This window comes from Scomber scombrus, chromosome 6 (assembly GCF_963691925.1).
Source record: "Scomber scombrus chromosome 6, fScoSco1.1, whole genome shotgun sequence".
Classification (NCBI taxonomy): Eukaryota; Metazoa; Chordata; class Actinopteri; order Scombriformes; family Scombridae; genus Scomber; species Scomber scombrus.
This window is the reverse complement of record NC_084975.1, coordinates 16,582,304-16,591,514: the sequence shown is the minus strand read 5'-3', so window position 1 is coordinate 16,591,514 and position 9,211 is coordinate 16,582,304.

Sequence of the window (9,211 nt, the reverse complement as noted above, 5' to 3'; positions counted from 1 at the left end):
AATGGAAATATTCCAGATGTAGCTACACTGCTTTGAAATTAATTCTGTAGGCTTTAACAATGATTGACTTCAGTTAATAAGTTTTTAATGACTGGCCCAGCAGCAAGCTGCTGCTTATTAAAGGGTGAAATGGTGTCCTTCAAATATTTTAATTCTTTACCATACAGGTGATGTTCACAGCATTCTGTAAGGAAGGTCATTTGATTTTTCATCAATTTTGATTACAATCACAGATCAGTCTGACCATTCTTCACTTTAATCACAACAGATCTGTTGTTGTCACAGACTGAATATCCTGAGCATTCTTTGTGATAAAGAGTAATCTGCTTACTGATGAAGGGTCAGCGGATCTGCTTATCCACCATCCTTCTGTTAAATCCGCTCACTGAAACCCCTAGTTTCATAGTGAGGGTTCTTGGAGTGTCTCTCATTGGGTTCAATCTCTTTTGGATAAATATCTAAGTTGCTGTACAACTACTACAGCAAGCTTACTGGAAATGACAAAAAGAAAAGAAAAATACCCAAGGGTTGGGATTGAAATCTAAACATGTGGGCGTCAGAGGAGTGAAACATTTCTCAGGACCTACTCATAATTTAGGAGAGGGGTGACTAAGAGTGTTGAGCTGAACAATAGGATGAGTCACAAGAGGGGTCGTCTCTGAAAGAGAGGACACTCCCTTCAGAGACTACCACACTCAGTCTCCCACCATGCAGGAAACAGATGTGTATGCACTGGATGTGTGTATGTGCACTGTAGTTATTTCTGTTGCATGCTTCACTTAAAATAATGCACAATTATGCTGTATTTATAAGTCCTGTCAGAGGTAAAACCTATACGCTATAGGAAGAAAGTACTTCCTAACTGCTGTGGCAAAAATAAGTGAAGCAAACTCTCTTGACATCAGCGAGATATTGCAACTGTCAGTGGTTTCCGTTTCAGAGAAGTTCCGTACACTTAAACCCACAATTGAGATGGAGAGATTGAAGGGGAAAGTTACATTGCTCAGTTACAACCCACCCCCTTTTACTGTTTTAGAAAATGCCCCAAATTTCACTCAAAACTACTATGCTCTTTACAGACTCCTGTACAGTTTACCTTTCTACTCAAAACTCTACAATATTTCCAGTGGCTGACCTGTGAGGGCACAGTCCATAGTGCTGTATACATCCTTCACTGTAAATAAAGGTTGATTGGATTATGCAAGCAGGTTTGCAAACTGAAGGTCATGTTGTTGCCTTTTCCTGTGTGTATGTGGGGGTTTCCTCACTAGGATTTCATCACTGCCTGGAACTGGCGTTACAGCCCCCACCTCTCTATCTCACATCGCTGGTATCTAAAGTCTTATTTCTGGGACAGATGTTTCTGTTATCGTCCAAAGGTTTCCCATAGTTCTTGTGTTTGCACGTGTGTGTATGTAGGTTTCCAAGTGAGGCCCCTTGTTTTTTCTTCGTCAGGCCTCCAAGGGCCTCAGGGCCTCCACTTTAAACAGGATATGACAGTTATCTGAAAACCATGGTGACAGAGAGGCTTTCCTGTGAGTGAGAGCAGGTCCTAAAGCTGATAATAGTGAATCTCTTTTCAAGATTTGAAGGATATTATTTTTAGGAAAGACATAAATATGTAATAAGGAATAAGGATATATACTTATATTAAATTAACTGAAGAGTTTGGTGACTTAATTTTCTTTCTCATTTGTCACTCTGTGTTATAGTAAAAAAATGCAAATTTAAATATGAATCGGCTTTGATAATGCACAAGGAAAAGGTCATTTCCACATTGCTTTGCTGAATGTGTGTGTCTCATCACTATAGGAAAGGAATAGATGGTAAATAATTGCATGTAGTTGTAGTGTACATAAACCCCCCCCCCCCCATGTGTGCGACCTACTTTGAATGGCTGGGGGTCTATACCAGCAGTACACCCACCATATGCTGAAGCTGAAATGCATGTTAAAGAGCCGTTGGTTAAATATGAGATATTTGTTGAAATCATCAGTCCTTTTTTTTTTTACATCAAGCCACTATTTTCCTCTCCTTCTGACTCGTCCCAAACACACTTGAAGCATTCTTTCCACTCTGTTCTATTTCCTCCCTCATGTCTGACCTCGTAACAGTAAGGGCAAATAACCTCAGTGCACTGGCGGAGAAACCGCAAGATAAAACTGAAGTAGTAATCCACATTTATGACATGTGTTTTGGAAGAAATTGCCAATTAAGTCACTGCGAGTGACTGTGTGAGTTGCGTAGAAGTTTGCTTGTGTATTATGTATCAGAGGGAGTGGATAGATTGTGTATCTTTAATAAAGCTGGGTGATCTTTTAATGGAATTTGGGCGACACTCCCACTGTCAGCCTCTCTGTCTGTCTCTGAGATGTGTTCACCAGTTCTTGGGGTAACGTAATGCTTTCAGCTTTTCGTACCGTTCCCTCTATTCACTGTGAATGTTCAGCCGAAGTTCAGCTAATTCAATCACTGCTGGATGACTCACACCACAGTGTCCCTTTCTCCACAAATGCACAGACACACACAAGCTTGAAGGCACACGCAGGCACGCACGCAGGCACGCACGCACACGCACACACACACACACACACACACACACACACACACACACACACACACACACACACACACACACACACACACACACACACACACACGAACACATGCACCATGATGCCTGGCTGGATGAGAATTGTGAGGTCAGTGCTGTGTCAGCCTCGCAGGACACTTGTGAAATAATCTCTTGTTCTCCAGCTTTATTACCCACACACACTCTCCCTGTCTGTTCTCACTATAAGATGATTCACGGCCATGCAATGCTATCGTGTTAATTATTGATATTTCTGGTCCTTCACTATGTACTGTACTTGTCTGCACCATTTATATCTTACTCTCTCTTGAACATCAACTCAGACATTCTTCTGTATCTATGAATACTGTGGAAAGGCGTCAATGCAGTCCAGAGCAAATCAATGTTCATAAACCACTGACAATTTTTTCAAGGCTGCCTCATTTGCTTAGTCATTGGCATTAGGATGTTTTTTCACTTGTCACTGTTCTCATTCACTACACATATGTTTCCCTTTTCTTATTATAGCTAAGCCACACATTCCTACCGGATGTACAATGTGAACACAGCCACAGATCTGTTCTATTCAAATGAAAACGGTTTCACTCAAGTGTAGATGAGCAAATTAGAGTTTTGATGCCAATTCCTGCATTTGCATGCCTTGGTGTGTGTTCGTGTTTGCATGTGTTTGAATGTGATGCATTTGCACACATGCAAAGATTAAGATACAGTAATTCTACTGCAGCCCTTGGATGTCGTCGCTGAGGCTGTTATTACTGGCCAAGCCACCCAGATTTATTGAGCTTTACTGTACAGAGCCTTTCTACTTAACCTAATGACTGCCAACAGAAATGAGAGCAGATGGTTTTGTATCAGTACAGTAAGGGTAAAATATCCACAGAGTTGGATTAAAGCACCCACTATTTACCAAGTCCATTTTATGACACAATCTCTATGTTTATATATGTGTCTGGGATATAAATATTTGAAGGGCAGTTAAGAAATGTATACTCTGCACAGATGTTGAAACTATTAGAAAGTTAGTTTACATTTAAATGTAGTATTGCAGCGTGGGTCTATGAATGGCTTTGTCAGGCCAGATTAAATATCTCAACAACTGTTGTATGGATTGCCATGAAATTTGTACATTTATGGTATCCAGAGGATGAATACAGACTTACGTGGCCCCCTGGCTTTACATCTAGTGCCACCAGCAGGCCAAAGTTTTCACCTAACATCAGATGTTACTGACTTCAGCAATCCAATGAGTTCTCTTCTAGCACAATCATGAGGTTTGTGTTTTGAAGAAACTGGTTTGAAGAAGCTACACAATTGAATGGGCTGTCATAATATCTGGCACATAAATACACGTCCCTCTCAGGATGAGTTTTTTAACACCTCTTCTTTTAGGGCCATCATAAGGTCAAAATGTACATTTTTCCAACAATTAGATTTATAATCATATACCTGCAAAACTAATGCAAATACAAATTTCAACCTCTGCTGAAATTTGTATTTAGTGTTAATTATTAAGTCAACTTAAGTGAACGAAGATGGTGAACATGATTAGAGTGAATATTATAATTGCTGAACATGTTAACATGCTGCATGTTAGCATTGTAATTATGAGCATGTTAGCCCGCTGACATTAGCATCCAGCTCATATCACCACTGTACCTACATCCTCACTGAGCTACTGATGTGGACTGTAATGCTGTGTCCCAAATCCTTATTACACACTAATAAGCAGGTTGTGAGTATGTAGTGTGTTTACATTAGAAAAAAGGGACACAATTTAGTATACTTAAAACTATTGAAATGCTTGCTAAAAAGCCTTTCGTGAGTGTGCTGTTGATGTGCACTTTTCTCCCATAATGTGCACAAAAGGAATAGAGGAGCTACCCACAGCTGGACAAAATTAAGGTAATAGTGGATGGTGATGAAAAAACACCAGGAACACATCACAAAACAAAACAAAACAAAAAAGTTTTTATAAACATTTTTCTGTCTTTTTGTTAGGACTAACAGGTGGTGGCATTCTGAAGTTGCAGTGTGATTGCCTTTGCACAGCACACATTTTGCATAATTTCTTATAAAAGTATAAAATGATGTACTGTGTTGATTTCTTGTATACAAACTTGAAAGAATGTTTACATGCCAAGTTAACTAGGAAGAATATTATATAGTTTATACTGTGCACAGTTGAAATTGCAACATAGCTCTTGATTCAAGACATACACAGTTGGAATAATAGAGCGCCACCATTTCTAAATACAGACATGGAAGCGCATTCCATATTTAAGCATATACATACAAACCTTACATAAAAATCTCAGTACACCTTCACAGAACTAACAAAAGCTAAGAGGTTAAGTAAAAACTAAAATGGCATTAACCCAACTTAATAATACATATAAAGCTAAACAGAAAGAGAAAACCATTAAGGTCAAATGTGCCAGGTGACAGTCCTGGACCAACACCTATAGTAGAGACAGGCAACATAATAGAGTTGTGTATCTGTCCCTCCCTCTATCGTCCACTTGTCTGTCTGTCTGCATATTTGTGTGAATAAGCTGAATAAGCAGGATTTCCAACACAGAGAACAGGAAGGCCCTTCCAACAATACACTGTGTGCATGTTGTTGGAAGGGCCGCAGGAAATCAAGGTCAGTGTGACAATTGTGTGCATGTGTGTGTCAGAGGGAAAAAGACAGAGGAGGTTCTGTACTTACATTACCCCCTAGTGCATCATAATCTCTTCCATTTTGTTCTTGTGGAGACGGGGGGACAAAAGTGTGCTTGTACTGTTCAAATTTCTCTCACTGGAATAAAAAGGTCCTCAGTGGTCAGGCTTAAAGTGCTCATTATGTTGATATGAGATATAACTACTCTTGGAGAACCACATGCAGCAGATGTTCTCTTGTTTTCTTTTTTAATGTGTGTTTGTGCACATGGAACAGATGTATACATGAAGATGTTAATCCTTAAAAAGCATCTAGCGGTCAGTAAAACATTAATGACAGTTTAGTTTGGTAACCTATAGTCTGTTGTTCAACTCTCCATGCAGAACAGTACAGGCATGTTTCGCTGCCTTAAATACACTTGATTTACCTTATTCAAAGCACATTATGTTATATACATGGGCTGGACAAAATAATAGAAACACCAAATAATATCATGGACTCAAATACAACAAATACCACCTTTGAAAAATTTTAAACAGTAATTTTTTGTTGTGCCAAATTCCCTTGTATAGTCATTATCGAGGCCGTTTATGGAGTTTTTGCACTGGAGAGCATTATTTTGAGAGATGTTTTTATCTCCCAAACCCCTCTCCACAAAATCCATGCTTTTTATGTTATCAAAAGGGAGTTAAAAAACAAAAGACAGAGAGATTGACTGCAGATGGGACAGCCTTGGTTTGTATGTGCCAAGGCTTTGTTACACTCTCTCCTGTAGGTATATTGGCACACACACATACTCTCAAAAATGTATATTCACACACACATAGACACACAATGTGCACACTCAATCACATTATTAATCAGCCACTCAACTCCATCCTTTTATCCATTTGTAGCCCTCCACCCCTTCCAGTGCTGTGCCCTAAGACTAATCGCCAAGGTAACCGCCAGCACTCAGCTCCTCCAAGACATCAGATGAGTGCACGCACGCACACGCACACGCACACGCACACGCACACGCACGCACGCACGCACGCACACACACACACACACACCTTTCTTCTGGGTCACTACTTTCTACAGACAAAGAACTGTCCCTAATCAATCATAACAGGACAATTTATGGAAAACTACAATTCTTTCACACTGACATGTTGATGCATTGGGGGCACAACTGTGTGAACCCCATCATTTCCTCACACACAGATATTTCACAAATATGTTCCTCTCCACATAAAATCAAACTTTGTTTTTCCACCAGCCTCAGCCAGAACTTTTTTCCATTTCAAATCTGTGCCCAACAAATCCAGCATAGAAGAGTGGATACAGAGAGTGGAGCTGAGACAGAAACGAGGAGGAAGCTCGTGTTGTTTTCCGTACCTGATAACCCTCCATCCTCTGCCTCTCGATGGTCTGACCTGTCAGGCGCTGTTTCCTGGAATTCTGATTCCTGAGGTGAGGGTGTGGGAAGGGAACACAAAGGGATACTGTCAGTAACTGTAAGGTCATCACTGAATAACAAGCACATTTATCTAGAGGGCATGACCAGTACATGTCAATAAGTACATACCTTTATGAGACTGAATAGAGCAAGGTATGGACAATAAAAAGATAAAGCTCTTGGTGCAATGGCTAATTTTAGAACAACAGACATGCACATAGTAAAATCACATTTGAAGACAATCAGCAAGACAATGTGGTTCTCATTTGTCAAATATTGAGTAAAATTGAAAATATTTTAAAACTCAATATAGAGATAAAATGACATCACAAAAATGATTTGTACAGTATGCCATGTCAAAATTAGGGGTATTTTACATGCACTTAACATGCTCAGAAGAGCTTACAATCAAGGGACTGGATCTTAAGGCTTTTCACACTAAATGTCTGTACTCACCACAATAGGAAATTACAGCCTGATATGTATAAGTATAGTTTCAAATGGTATGACTCATACGGTACAAGAATAAGATTGTTTTAGACCACTGTTAGGGGTACACAGTGTATGTTCTACTGGGGGATGATCATGTTCTTTGCACTCTGTCATCCTGTTCAAAACAGCCCCTTTATTTGCTTAATGACAGTGTTCGGTAATCTTTTAGTACTGTATGTGTTTGAGTGTGTGAATGTGTGAATCAGAGAGTGATACTGAAGAATTTGTATTATTGTTTATAGAAGGATATTCTTTTGTGAACCATGTAATCACTGTGCTTGTATATGTATTATGTTGAATGCCCTGATATGACATTAGTTTGTGTTCTGGATCAAGGAAGTGTCCTATAAACACGTCCGGCTTCAAGGGAGGGGTTAGAGATAAATGATACAAACGTCTTATCACACGCTGATGCACACACACACACACACACACACACACACACACACACACACACACACACACACACACACACACACACACACACACACACACACACACACACACACACACACACACACACACACACACACACACACACACACACAGCCTTAGGGCACAGGAGATCAAAGCTACATCTGTTGTGCTGGATATCTTAACAAAGACTACTAATGATTAAGTCAGAAGAATTACACACTGTTAAAATTGCATGCAGGACTAGCTCACAATAGCTCAAAAGTCACACTCTCCTATACATTTTCTCACTTGAAATACTGTACAGTCCTTTCACATTATGCCTGTCAATAATTGCTAGTATTTTCACCGTCAGTCCCTTGAGCGCCACAAAAGAGGGGACATTAATTTGCACCCAGGGGCCAAGAAACAGTAAGGCTTTTGGGTGATAAAGAGGAGAACCATAAGCATAAATGCACATGCTCAGGACATGCCTGTGCTCCAGCGATTCAATCAGTTTCCTCTAGTCACTGTTCAATGAGTAACCTTGAGTGTTACAAAAGATTCATATTTGCTTACTTACCAAAGTAAACATTGAGAAAACTTCCTGTTTCTACAGAAACATATGCTTAATAGATACAGTTTTGTAAGCAAGTCAGCTACAACTCATCATGAATCAGCATAATAATAGCTGTTTAATAGGGGGGATCACTGTATACATTCATAGCCTTAAACAAATCTTGAGAGGTGCCACTACAAACATGTCTTGTACTGTTGGCAAGTAGGAGGCTCCACTGCAGTTTTATTGGGAGGCTGGTAAAGGGTGCTTTTACAGATATTGTTGAGTAATACTCCATTTACCGAGCTTGTATCAGACTGCTACAATAAATCAACCATATGTTTAATACTTTCATGGTATGTTTCTTAACTTAGACCATATCAAACTGTACATCTTCTGGCCTAAAACGATCAACCCAACAGATGTCTAAACATCTGCCGATGAGATGTCCCCTGTTGATGAAGTAATCAGCAACATAAAATTCCAGGATTCCTAAAACCTGCCCCTCCTCCTTTTCATTCTTCTGCTGTTTCCACTGCTGATCAGCATTATTGATCAGGGCCTGAGGACATGGCTTACATACAATAATGTGTCATCCTCTTCTTGGAAATAGGAGGACAATTGTGTGCAGAAATACTTTGTTAGGTAGGATTAGTCAAGAATAAATAACAACTACACTGTGTTTGTACAAGCACACACCCGCATGCACACAGATCAGGAAACACGTATCATGTTGAACAGGAGCTCAGGACACATTTCACTGACATCCTATCTACAGTCACTGAGCACTTTGACTGCAAAGTGGATGTGTAAGTGTGTACGTGTGTGTTTTGAGCTTCAGAGCTTTTCACCTCATTGATAAGAAGATTTAGCTGTCTTTTGAGAAATGGTTGGATTAAATCCGCATAGGGGGGATCCTCTACTGAAACCCAACACTCACTTTATTTGGGTTCTACACCCCCCTTGTGGTTATATAATGCAATACATCAAATCTACTCTCAACTGGGGTAACCTTCATTTAAAGGGGATATATATGTTAACTATCAATCACAAACAATTATTAAAATTAAA